The sequence below is a fragment of the Passer montanus genome, unplaced genomic scaffold, assembly GCF_014805655.1.
Source record: "Passer montanus isolate IOZ18808 unplaced genomic scaffold, ASM1480565v1 scaffold2, whole genome shotgun sequence".
NCBI lineage: Eukaryota > Metazoa > Chordata > Aves > Passeriformes > Passeridae > Passer > Passer montanus.
The window spans coordinates 24,032,794-24,047,594 of NW_024366591.1; positions in this window are offsets into that span (position 1 = coordinate 24,032,794).

Below are 14,801 nucleotides of genomic sequence, written 5' to 3' on the forward strand. Positions count from 1 at the left end.
TTCATCTGCTAAACCAGAGTGTGGCAGATAGCTAGACTTCCAGTTTCACCAAGTTTCCACAGGCAAAGGAGAAATGGGTCATTGGCAGGTGCTTATAAAGGTATTCAGCAGTGTCTACAGCTGAAAAAGTATTCTGAGTCTAACCTGAAAATGTTAGCACTTTAGGCTGTCATGCCTAGACATTTACCATGAGTTACAGGATCATAATCAGATATAGCAGAGGCAGCAGTATTAGAGAAATGGATTGCAACCTGCACATCCTCATGTGAGGCTTCTTATAAGTGCCTTGATTGTGCTGAGCAGCACAGCATGCCACAGCAAAGGAATCCCAGACATGGCAGGGACAGCCAGTCCCAGTGTGTTGGTTACAGCTCCTTCAGTGCTTTTAGGCACAGTCACACATCAGGGCTTCACACTGAAGGGACTCTATCCACTTTCCACTCACAATGTAAGCAACACCACAGCTCTGCTCTCAGTGAAAATAACATTAAATGTATGTGCATCTGGACCAACTGTCAGGGTGTTGTAAATTCAATTTTTGTTTTAGAAAACACAGGAAGAGAAAAATCAGCAGACTACCTCTTATACCTCTGCCTTTCTTATTGCCTGTAATTAACAAAGATGATGCCTGATAAGGCATAGATGGAAGAAGGAAAATAGGGAAGGACTAGAGCAATCCCAGTAAATTCATTCCAACCAAATCAACAGCAACTTGAAGGCTTTCTGGATGCCCCACAACCCACATGCAAGAGTTCCTCCAGTCCACTTTCTGCTACAAATGTATGTGTATCCCAAAACTAATACACACAGAGGCCAGTAGCAGCTGAACTGCTTCCTGATATAAGGTAGCGTAGCTTCTACAGTTGCATATACACCATACACATGCTGAAGAAGGGATTAAATATGGAATGGCAACTGCATGCAGAGCAGCCAGGGCCTGACTGCCCTGCATGTCCTTTGCTGTAGCCTGCTATCGTGGTTCAGAGATTATGAGAGATACTGCTACCATGTTTATGTTGGCTTCACTTTGATGCAAGGGACTACATTAAATGTCACACACCCATACCCACACCCCAAAGACAGGCCTTCCTCCAAAGCTGTCAGCAGCATCTTTGAAAAGTTGTATATGTACCTTAAAAAAAAAAAGGAAAAAAAGCCATTTTGTCAAACTTTTTCTTACCTTTCCTCAGAAACAGCTCTAGCACCCACCAACACTCAGGCTAGCACAAAACCTGATATGTTCATCTTGGTATTTCAAGCACATACACACACATGTACATACATACACATACCTGTGCAGACCCAAAACTATCTCCCCTGGAACTGGCCTTCCCTTGTTGGGTACATACCATTAGGAATGCATTCACTGAAGAAACAGAGGAAGAAAAAACATGTTTTTCACACATCTCTTTTATTCTGCTTGCAGGAGTTCCATTTCCAGCCTCAGGCAAGGAGTGAATCTAGAGAAAGCAAAGGCAGGCAGTTGAGACAGGATGTAAATGAGACTACTCCAGACACACTCCAATCATAAGGGAAGAGCATGCATGTAAATAAAACCACACCTTTGCTGGACTAGCCTTCTCTTCTTAGGTAAAACAGTTTCCAAATAAGCCCACTCCCTCGGATAAGTTGCCTATTTCCATTTGTGATGAGAGGCATGTAGGCAAGGCCGAGCCCTTTCACAAACTCTTAAGTAAAACTTGAGAGGATTGTAAGTTTTACCCTTCTCTGGCTCAGAAGACTAGTGCCTTCTTTGGAAAGCACTCAATTGCTCTGCATGGGATCTGATGAGCCAGGACATATCTCTTCTCAGTTTTCCTGTCAGGCACTGAAGACTACTTTATGAAAAACTGCTCACAGAACATGGATACACATTTTAACATGCAACTTTTACCTTGCACTGACAAGCCTTTACACTGACATTAGATGGGTAATTTCAGCAGGGCAGAATTTAAAAATACAACAATGGAAATATGAGATTGTTCTGCATCTTCTCCATTTTATTTTATATCCTTCTTTCCACATGCACATCCAAATCTGATTTTGAGATTTCCAACCCAGACCAAATGCAAAAGGCTTGTCCCAAAAGGTAAAGAACTAAACTGCAGCCAGGCTTCAGTATAACTTTTTCCAGATGTCAGAGCTCATTTATAATCATGATCGATTTTGGTTTGGGTCAACAAGCAACATAAGTATCAATAAAACCTTACTATCACTGAGAGTCTTTAACTACTTGGAAACACTTCAGATGTCTAGGTTAGGAAGAGAAGCAACTGGAAGGCATTCTGAGAGAAATAAACACAGTTCTCATCTCTACTCCTCACATGAAGAAAGTCCTGGAGGAATGAAAAAAGCAGACTTCGTTTCCTAGAACAAGATACATGAGACAGAGTGAAAGCACATACAATGACACACACTTTATCCAAAAAGGTGGTTTTTAATCAAATTGGGAAAGCTTGTACTGCATTCCCAGAGAAATGGTATGTTCACAGATGTTATCCAAGTTTAGGAAAACAAAACTGTCCACATTTTTGATGTTTGCAGCAAGGGAAAAAATGCTGTTTTGAGCATTTGATGAAAGACAGCTAGAGAAATCAACATTATCGTGGCTCCCACCAGTGAGGAGAGGAGAGGAACTGAGGCCAGGAAAAGGCCAGGAACTGTCAACATTTTCCTTATAAATCTGTATTTCAGGAGAGTCTAAATAGGCTTTAAATTACTATAGTTGGGACCAAAATTGGGATTGTGAGGTCTCTGGAAACAAATCTGCATAAGCAGCTTACAAAACTCCAGTCTAGAGAGACCATAAGAGCAGAAGAGGGATAATTTTTAGTGGCTAAAGGTATCTATCTTGTTTGTGCTGCTAATCAGTGATCAGAAACCGAACAGGATGTTTGCAATCAGTGCTGATGAACATACAAGAAGCCTGCTTTCACATTTAGCCATCTCCTCCAGCATTTTCCTCTTAAACAGACAGCTGCCACACAACACAGACTGTCTTGTGATATATCTGGAGCTCACATTTCCAGAGACACCCTGGACAAAACTCAGCAAGAACCACAGCAGGAAAAGAAGGATTCACAAACAATCTTGATTTTTAGAAAGATATTATTTCATGCCCCAGTTTAAAACTAAGCTATGTCTAAAACACAATTATTATAATAGTTTCATGAACCAGTTCATTAGTCTTAAAGGGTAGCACTCAAACGAAACTGTAGATGCAGTTTTCCTTTTCTGAACCAGTCACCCAGAAGTTCCTACCTACACAGAGCTGCACACTTTAATGAGAGACAGAAAGGAAATAAAATGAGAAATGGAGTCATAGGACAGGTTTGATTTGTCAGATTTTTCATTTAATGGACTGATTATACCAGTTCCATCCACTTCTCCTACCTCATTGCACTTTCAGTGGCCCTGGCCCTCACGCACTTGTAGCACATTCCAGCTATTTGCTTCTACAGCTTCCTTCACACTTCAGCTTACATAGCTATAAAAATGAAAAAAAGTCAATGGTGAAGCTCATTAATGTTTCACTTTACCAGGCTAATTAGGTGTTGGACAGAACAGCAATAGGTTCTGTTGCAAAACCCACCATGTTTTAGTCTTTCAGTAACTTCTCCATATGTTTTTCTGCTCTACAGTTTGTTGAACTTCCCCTCAGCATTTTACTTTCTTGCTGTTTCTGCTCCAGTTTATGCCATGTACCTCTTCTTCCTCAGTCTTCCTTTCAACTGCAACACCCCTAAATAAACCACCTTACCTGTACTCTGGGAAAATACCCATCACATGTTACTGGTTCTCCCCTGTTTTACCAGATTTTACAAGCTATTTTGCACAAACCTGCTCTTATTCTGTGCAGCACAATTGCAAAATCTGGACCCAAGAATGGCCTCTTCACACAGAAGCTGTGTTTTACTGTGCATTCCTGAAACACTGCATACAACTGGTATCCTTTGCCCATTAGTCTACTATTAAAAGTGTCTTACCTCATCAATTATGTCTCAAGCCTACCAGTTCAACAAATTATATAAGTTCCTTATATTTTAATTAGCTTCTTAGCTAGATATTTTAGGAAGATGGTCTCTCAAACTCCTAGGCCTACCACAGAATTACTTTGTGAACCAAATCTATATAACAGTATCTGAGAGAAACTTTGAAACAGAATAATACAAGAGAGAAAATTCAGTTGGTGAGAGACCAATAAACACACTGTAAAGTCTGAGGGTTTTCACAAGAAACACTGAGTCGTGAATGACTATTCCAGAAATGGAAAAATAGAGAGTCTCTTGACATCTGAATAGGGTGAGCAGGCAGTGATCCAACAAACAAACCAGAAGTGGAAAGAGAAAAAAATGTATTTTTGGATCCAAACAGTTTCAAAAATGAAAACAAGGATTAAAAAACAAGAATTAAAACATGGGAAGCTGAAGTCTATTCCCATATTTTATTGCACCACTTGAAAGAAAGCTAAATGCAGGCTCTGTCCTGATGAGAAGCAACATTCTCTGTTTTACTGCCTGATGAGAAGCAACATTCTCTGTTTTACTGACAATTTTAGATAAGACTCTCTGTCAAAAATGGGGTTTAAAATAGAATGGGATTTAAATCAGTGGATTGATAGAGAGGTCATGCTACTTCTTCTTTCTTTAAATGCAGGGGTGACTTTCCTGACCTGTGTACTCTAGAGGTGGCAGACCAGGCAGATAAGGCTCTCCCCTCAGCTCTTCCCCAAGCCACTCTGCAAAGCAGGTAGTCCACAAGGGCAGCTGCTGGTAACACTGACAAAGTGCTGAATGCTACAGCCCTTGGCTGTAAAAGGCAGGAAACTCCCTGAAAGAATAACCTGCACCAGCCCTCTGCCCTGCAGGAAAGGGAAAAGCAGTCCATACTATAGCCCTCTGAAAATGTCCCTGGCACAGCACCCTTCTGGGACATGCCTGAGGGCTTAGGGCAGAAGCCCAACTACTGCTAGGCTGGAGAGCTGCTCAGTGTTAGAACACCTAGATTTTTTTCAAAAAACACAGATTAAATTCAAAAAACACAAAATGTTCCTGAAGCTGCTGTGAGGGGGGATATGGTCCTTGTGTGTGAGTGTCATCAGAGAAAAGTTTGGTGCCCTCAGGCCTCCAAAGATCTCACTGGACCCAATCCCTGCAGCTGTGCCTCCAAAACTCCCCCTGCAACTCAAGCAGAGAAAGAGCATGACAAACAGCTACCATTTCTTTACAGGCAGCAAAGCTTCCACCCACACTCCAAACCATACTGCATACACAAGCACAGGACTTACACAAAAGCAGAGAAAATGCAGAATGATGGCTGAAGGTCTCCAAAGTCTTCATCAGTGATTGATCCCTACCTGCCAGACTCACTGGCCTGGACCCAACACTGGCCTTTTGAACTACCTAACCCAAGGCTCCCTACTGCAGACACTCACAATGGGATTTGGTTTGGGAGCAACTACAGTGACAGAAAATGGCAAAACTGCATTGCCAAGTTTGCTTTTACATAACAGGCTTTCATGACTCTAAACAAATCATAGGATGTTTCCAAGTGTTCCCTGATGTGGACCAGAAGATGTTTTTTCTTCTCTTTGAAGAAGACTGGGTTTCCAAACATGACTTCAGCACTATTTACAATGATAGGCATTAAAAAAAATGTCACTCAAAGTGAAAATTTTAAAAGTGTTTTTGAGGACAATCAAGACCAGTAGGTCCTTGACACAAATAAACTCCTCCAACATTTCTCCCTTTCAAAATCAAACCAAATCATTGACATGTTTCAGAACAAAAGAATTCCAAGTTTTTCTCCGCTTCATTTTGCTGAAAAACAACACAAGCAATGCATAGGGTCTATTTCATCAGGACTTCTCTTTCTAATTAAAAAAAACTTCAATCAAAGGTCTCCAGTTGTCCTAGAAATTTAGGAAAAAAGACTAGAAATGTTTCTGGTGTCTTTGTCTCCCAGTCGAAAAAATGATAGGGTCTATAAAAAGCATAAGACAGATGAACAGATAAGCAAGCAGATGCTCACAACTTTGAAGACACACCAAAAAATAGTCCTGGAATTCTGAAGGGGATTTTCATAGCTTGTCTGTCATTCTGACTGGTTCCCCAGTTGTAAAACAAATATATAATTGCTTTATATACTCTTAAAAAAAACAAACAAAAAAAAAAAACTGTCATAATTTTAAAGTGTGTTGATCACAGTTTATTTTTAGAACTGACAAACCACAGAAACATCTCCAAAAATATTCTAAAGAAGCAGTGACCTTTCCAGCTTGGAAAGCAGAGTTGTTTTAAAAACATCCTCCAAGCTATGTTACAGGCTAAACAAATCTGTAAGACCCCTCAGCGGCCTTCCCAAAAGCCTTCCACATTCACCTATACATTGTTTTATAAAAACTTCGCACCCAGGCTAGCAAAGGTAGTCTTAAGTATCAGCTCATACTCAGAAACAGACAAAGAGTCACCTCTTGAAAAGGAGAGCATTGCTCTGAAGACAGAAAGGGCTGTTTGTGGGAATGTGGGCTGCAGTGGTGAGGAGCAACAGCAGCTTCATCTCTGTGGTAGAGAAGATACAGCTCACTGAAGACACAAGCAAAATGAGGAAAGGTGGTGGAAAGGCACTGGGAGCCAGTTGGGGAAAATGATGGTCAGGAAAAGGAGAAAGCTTCCAAAATAAAGGATTTGATGCACAAATGATACAAAAGTAAGTGAATATTTTGCAAGGTGCAAAGGGCAAAGGCAGGCAAGGAAGAAAGTTTTGCCCCTCATGCTCTGGGGATGACAAGTTAGAGCTGGTCAGGCAGAGTGTCACCACTGCCCCATGGTCAACTTGCTGAAGCTATCTACAGCTGGGTACTCTATGATGACTAACAATTATGTCATCCCCTACACATATTTACAAATTCAAAACCTCCTTCCAAGCAAGAGCAGTCATTAGGTAAGAGGATCACCCTGGATCTACTTTCATCAGAAGTATCCCAGCATCAAATCTTCACAAAAACTCTGGGCACTCTACTGTCTTAATCTTGTGAGATTTTTTTCTCTACAACTTTCCTGTTATTCCCATCTCAGTTCTCCCCAAAACTCTAATGAATTTGTTCAGTTAGTTCAGCATTATCAAATACGTTTTAAGTCCTGCAGTTACGTTCCTGCTTGGCTTTCTTGACAAATATCTGTAGAAGAGAACTTCTTGTTACCTTGGTGGGGTTTTTCTGTTTTCTTTTTTTTTTTCTTATAGGATTAAATAATGAGAATGTACTGTCCTGTGTTGGCTTGAAGCAAAAGCAAGAAAAATTAAGGAATTTTGAGTAAAAACAAAACTTTGGCAAGAGTTGCTCTAGTGGTCTTCAAGAAATAAAAATTAGACACCTCGTTTATTCAACTAATTTGACTTGAAATACAGAATGTGTGTTTTTCTTGCTGCAATTATATAATAAAATGTCAAAAGTGCATAAGGAATCAGCTCTGGACACAATGTAAAACCAAGCCTGTGCAGTAAAAACCTGTGACCTCTAGCAACACAAACACACATCTACACCTTTTCAAGGAGAAGAATGCTTCAATTACACTACAGTAACTATGCTGTCCACTCATCCTCAACTATAATGAAGAGTCTAAACAGGAGGGCTGACACATCAAGTAAAAGTGTTGGACTCAAAAAAGATTGCTGCAATTTCCCTCATATTTACTTACTCTCCTTTTCTTTCCTGAAAAGAGTAAAGTGATGAAAATGGAAAACCCATAGAAACTGGAATTACAAACCACGTAATGCTGGTTTTGCTCTTGGTTTTGACTTTGTACATGTATTGATTCTTCAAATGTTAGAAAACATTTGTAACAAAACATTTCATGTCCAGAATTAATATCTTGACCCTGTGCTTTGTAAAAGTAACAAGGTCTAGGTATTATGACACTGTGACACTGACTCAGGTCAGCATTCTCCAGGGTTTTATTATTGCAGGAGTCCAAGTGAGTTCAGAAAACTGTGGTACAAGCTTCACTGTGCTTCTGACTTTAACCTCATCTATAATTTATGAACAACTACAGCTAAGGAAAAAATTAAAAGTTGCTCTGAATGTATTTAATTTTATTGTTTTCTGTTTGTATTTTTATGTTTGGTTAACTTCCTGCATTTGCAACAACCACCCTAATTAAAAACAAGAAACCTGAGGTTTAGGCACTAGTTTGAAAAATGTATATGTATTTTTTTAATCATAGATGTTTACTGTTGAGCAAAACCAGCCTTGCATTCCTTGAGAATTTCATTATACTTAACAAAGTTCCACTCAAACTTAGGCAAATTACCTCCCAATAGCATAAACAAATTCCTTATGTCTTATTTGGAAATTGGACAAATAATTCTCTCCTTTTTGTTTCTGTTAAGAACAAGGTTGTGGAGCAAGCACTGAATTTATCAATGTGGTAAACATAAAGAATGTGGATTTTGCCCAGGCTCCTTTTGATGATAGTTCAAATGTCCAGGAATTGCAGATATACAAAATGCATTAAAAAATGTTACCTGAAGAATGGTTTTCCTTTCCAATCTTCCCAATCAATTTTCACCATTAAAACCAAAAGCAAATACTTACCTGCCATATTCTCCTCTGCATTCTAAAATAACACATTTAGCCAGGGTTATTTTATTTCTCGTGATAGGTTACAGAAGCATAAATGTGTTTCTCCTTTAATTCTTCCTTAATTCTCACTTACTCTACCTCATTACAGATCTGTGCAATCAGATCTTGAGGACTTAGAAAATGTGCCTGATTCACTCCTTTCAGTTGTTTTCCTGATCATTAACAAGTTCCTAAAAACTATTTCATTCTTTCCCAAAAATTGTTGACTAGGTTGTCCAGTGATAAAATTCCCTAACGCAGACCCAAAAAATGAGAAACTTGTGGTGTCTCCACTGTGCACCTCAATGCAGCTTGTTCCTGAGTGCAGCAGGGCAACAGAAAGCAGGAACTGGCTACCAAACGTGTGGAGAAGAGGAGCACCCAGACTTTGCCGCAGACACCTCTCTCTTCTTCTGGCAAATGAGTTTTCCCATGGTTGAACTGACCTGGGCACAGTTTCTTGGTGGTGAAATGCTGTGAAGGCCGTGGGAAGGAAGCTGCCAAGCCCACCTCATCCTTGGCTGGCTCACCTACACCACTCTCCTCACACACCGACTTCTCCACTTCCTCCATTCCACCCCATTCCACCGCAACCCTTCCCACACAAACACATTCGTGCACCTTTCTCTTCAGCCCTGCTTAGCATTTCCCACTCAGGACCTTGGCTGCTTTTCTCTGGGGACATGCTCAAAAACGGCACATGAGTGGGAAACTAACAGGAGGGGTAAGTCCCTTTTCCACCCTCCTGTTATACTGCACTACTTCAAAATCTGAGCCCACTCCTTCAACTCCCACTTTTACAACCCCATCTCTGCCCATATGCCTCCTCTGCAGAACTGCACCAAACCCAGTGGCAGGGCAGGATGGTGGCTGACAGCCACGCTGCTGCTTCAGACTGTGCCTTGCAAGAGAAGTTGTGGTCACACAAGGGACAAGAGAGTGACTTCACAGCCAGGGCCAAGGCATGAGGAACGCATCCTGCCTGCCGAGGACCCACAGAGTCCAGTTACTCATCGTGAAGCAGACAGTGTGGATTTCACCAACACCAACAGTCCCACAAAAACAACCCTTTTCTATCAAGTTAGCAAAACTTTTCCTCACTGTGTCCTCTGCCTTGCCTCTGCCTAGCATTTTTTCTTCATTAGCCAATAGCACTAACGTGGGAAAAGCCTTTTGTCAGACAGGCAGGGATTTTGCAAGCGCTTTACAACTCCCACATGTCATCTTCCCTCCTGAGGCAGGAAAACAATTCAGTCACATTCTCCTTACATCTGGACAGAAAAGCTGGTAGGAATGAATAAGAAAAACAGCGTGGTTTTGCAAAGCAGTGAACCATTCAGCTTGTTCCAGCTGCAGAAACCCTCCGGCTCCTTTCTCCAACCAACCTTTTCATTCCTAGAACACCCACTCCTCTTTTGCCCCTGCTTTTCTCCCCGTGAGAGACTGGCCAGGGTACACACAAATACAGCACTTGCCTCGGTGACTTTTTGGGAAGCACAGTCCTTTCCAAACTTCTACTCCCCCCTGTGGCAGCTTGATGGCAAAAAAGAAATAGAAAGTGCACTTCCCAAGTCATGCACTCCACCGTCACTCTTTGCAAGCCATTTATCAAGAAAAATAAAGATATGTGAAGGCCTAGGTGAGTTACCACTGAATTTGAGAAGGTAAAATGAGAAAACTGTTCCCAGGGAGTTTAAAAATTAACACTCTGTATCTTGTGAGTGACAGAAGGAGAAAGGCTAGTTCATACACGTTTTTAAAACTCATCTGAAAATTTTATTACAAAGTTTGTAACTCACACACAAACACTGTTAGGACAGATGTAAGATTTTTCAAATACCTTGCAAAGCTTAGGCAATACAAACAGGCAGTTGATGAACTGTCTTTTCATCCCATGTCATAATTGAATCTCAAATAATTATACACACCTACCATGCTATTAAGGTTAGACTTTTCCACAAGATCCATCAAGGATAACTTCCTCACAAGAAATGTACCACAAATAACTTCTTAGGTTCAATTTTCACAAAAACCCCATTGTCCAAAACAGTCAAAACAAACAACATACAGTAAAACCTAACCTTGATTTCTATTTAAAACCCTTTAATAAAAGGGTTATAAATGGAGTAATATGCTCAGGAACACGTGCTGTTAGTGAGAGTCCTACCACTTTTATAACAGCATGCTTATTACTTAAAAGCCACTCACCAATAAGACATCTGTAGCAACATGGTTGTAAACACTGGACCTAAGATCATTGATGTTTAAAACAACTAGGTTTCCTCAATTAGTTCCTGCAGGAAATCAAAATATTTTAAACATGTCCCCGCTTCCCTAACAATGCACGTTTCTTGGAGTATCTGCTTTTCTCGTCTCCATGTGAAAAATGGACTGACAGAGAATTTCCCACCAACACCAGAGGGATCAGCAGTCTAAGATGTTTTTCAGACCTGGCCCAGTAATTGCTAAATTTCACACACATCCATGGGTCAATAAGGAAGCCACCTTGGCTGTTGTTGGTTACATCCCAGCTTCCCTGTCTGCGTCACTTGTACAGATGTATTTGCACAGGTCACATACCACACATCACTTGCTGAAAAAACAGACAGCCAAGCTGGCAGCTGAACCATGGGGAACAGAGATCAAATTCTATTATTTTTTCCTGAAAAATCATAGAATCTCTAGAATTTGGTGCCAATGTATCGAGGACATTATGTTCTTTTGCAGGTCTGCTGATGCAGTATGCATATGAAGTCCTCAAGACACATTACAGACCTACATAATAAGCTAACTCCTCAACTTCCTCTGGAAGGACTGTGTAAACAGAAAAGCCTACAGCAAGATCAGTGAACTAAGGTTGTATCATAAATGGGGGAGACACTTCTCTCTTTTCATTTATCCCCAAAAAAACCACGTTGTCACCCACACATGTAAAAGTATTGACCCTATCCTATCAGACAGCATGGAAAATGTATCCCACAGGATTCTCCCCAGGCCTCTACTCCACAGCAGCTACAATATAAATTAAGAGATCCCATAGTTTATGGCAAAGAAAACTTAATTTGTTGATGGAAGTCCTTAATTTGGTCAAATATTAATTAAACATTGGTGTCTCAGCTTGGGGGGGAAAAACCCACAAACCCTCAAAACTTACACTAACAGCTCCTGAAAGAAGCAGGTTGAAAAACTGAAAACAAGATGACACGCATTGTAGACTAAGCAGATCTGATTCTTTCCTGCCCACATAATCCATGACAGAGTGGGAGGAAGTGTTCGTCCAGCTGTTTTCCACGTGGTTCCTCTGAGAACCTCAAAAGTATTTCTGAGTCAATCCCTGGCCACATTTCCTCTCCAGCCAGCAACAGTAACTTTTTATGAATTGTTAACCATTTATGGGACAATTGTCAAAGGAGTGGTCAGTGACCCACTGCAGCCCTACACTAGTTGACTTACTACAGTGAGAGGTTGCAAACCTCAGCCAAATCTGAGAAACAAACAACTGAAAGCGTCTCTCTCCTTACTCCCCTTTGCGAGCCATGGAAGGACTCTACGCTTCCCCAGAAAAACCGAGGACACACCCAGCCTCCTTACAGAAGTAGTGAATGCTGCTCCTACACTGCTTCTAAGACCAGATCTGTGGCAAATTTTTCAGAATAAAATAAGATAAACTAAATCTGAGACTCAGCAGGCAAAGGACATTTAGCTTCACAGTACTCATAATCTCACTTTCATACAAATAGTGTTACGTGTCCTTTGAATACCCATTTAGATTACTTACAGTAACCACTTTGCCAATTTAAGACCACACACATTCACAAAAACTCCAGTTACTTTTCAAGAATAAAGCCAAGTGCTTAAAGCAGCATTCTCAGGACCCCAGAAGTAACAAAATATTTGCATGTTAACACATAAAGAATAACATTACAGAAAACAACAAAACTCAAGTCTGCTAATGGGAATTGCACCTGATGATTTTTCTTTAGCCCAATGGACTTGGACTTTTCAAATCCCAATATTTTGATGGCCAACAGTGCATTTAATGAACTACCCAACTGATGCTAGCAGAGAATCTGAACCAGTATCTGGAGGAATTTGGACTAGGTCCACCATTTCAGCAGCAAACATGTCCATAGGCCTATGCCATCCAGTGCCCCTCCCTGCCTTCTAATTCTGGTTCACTTTGGAGAAGAGCTAATGGCTCTCGTTCTGATGTGAATTGTCATGACTACAAGGTGAAAGGCTTTGTACCACTCTAACCAAGCAGTACAAACTGCACAACACAGATAAGTTGCTTGACAGATCCTGGGAAATGTGGTCTTTTCTTTGCCTTTGTTGATTTATGAGATCACACATCTGCCCAGAAAAGGATGAGTAGAAGTTCAGCAAGTGGTCTACTTCAGAGCCCTTTCCATGCCTACAGATACATAGAATAAGCTACCAGATGACTTCTAAGAAAGAGAAATACCACGCAACCACATTCATGATGGAATAAATTTCATTATTTTTATTCTGTGTCTATTCCTGAGCTAGCAGAGCAAGTCTTTCTTGGAATTTGCCTTTTAAGCAAAAGCCTACTAACGTAACTTTAACCAGACCTCTCAGAATTCTGAGATATATTTATTACAATTTTAAAGAAATATCCTGGTGAGCATTTTGGGAAAGAAACTAATTGGCACACTAAACCTGAGGGAAGCCAGAAATGTCTGAGGCCAGCTACAAGCCCATCGTGATGATAAACAGCTCAGGGTCCAGATGTCCATATATGGCAAGACTTCCTATAAGACTGACAGTACTGTATGTGCATTGCGTATGGTTGTTGGATCAGATTCACATTCCTCGGGTATGTTTCTCTGGGAGCTTTTGATTTCCGCTTTGAGGGCTGGCTCAGACCTCCAATTGCTCTTATAAAAAAATATCTGTGACTGAAAGTTGAAAATGTGCAAGATTCTTTCTTTAAGTACACAAACACTCCAAGTCTAGCCACTTTCCTGTAGTCTTGCCAGGTTTTCACTATGTCTGATACCTGATCAAGTGACTTTTTGGGGGAAGCAGGAAAAAAAATAAAGAAGGAAAAACAGAAGAGAGGAATGTAGCAATCCACACCTGTACATTTTACAAGACTTCACCAACTGAAGCTGATGTAGACACACACATACCGTATATAGCTGTGTAAACAAGTCTACAAGGCTGCTGTAGTGAATTCCTAGTTTCAGCAGAAAAAATATACTATCTTAAAAGCATGTGCTGTATAAACACCTGCATGGAAGTCAAAATTAGTGCATTTTAACCATTTTATGCATCAAAGCCAAGATGTACTTGTCCAACCTGTGGCATACTCAAGAGGCTCCTGGATGTGGCATCCGGGGATACTGTTTAGGGGTGATTATGGTGGGGTGACATTGCTGGCTGGACAAAATGATCTTGAAGGTCTGTTCCAACCTTGAGAATTCTATGGTTGTCATCAGAAAGGATAAGCTGAAGACAGATTGGAGTCTGCAAGAACCACCTTGGCTTTCAAGTTCCCTTTGCCCCTGTGTGTAGATACACACGCACCAATGAAGTACCCACTGTTAGACACACCTAACAACACAGAAACCAAGATGACCAAAAGGCACTCCTGTGGACTCTGATTCTTGCCTACCTCCATGTGCTGATACAACTTGTAATTTAGTGGGCTAATGCCTGATCCGCAGTGGTGCAAGACCAGAATTAGTTCTGAATTCAAGTAACTATTCAAGCCCTTTTTCCCAGGGCAGCAAGTGTATAGGGCTTGCTGTACTTGGCATGCAGTGGGAGGACTTAGGACAGATTTATCCTTTAATTTTGGATTTCCTGGCTTTCTGGTAGTTTGTTACTTTTACACATACTTTTTCTGTCAGTGAGATTCTTAGGTTTTGTTTAATAAAATTGTATCTCTGAAAAAACCTCTTACATGGAAAGTTATAAAACATGTCTAGAGCCTCTCTCTCTCTCTCTGATCTTCTACCATATTTAGGCATTTAAAAAAGGCATTCTGTTTACCTGGTTACATTTGCATTTTGGTATGCATGTCATACATAGTTTGGTACACATACTATTTACCCAGCACTGAGGCCACTGGAGTCCTTCAAGTAAATACAGATTTTAGGAGCCCTCATGGTTTTGGGAACATATATTATTTACCATAACTGTTCCTCTGGGG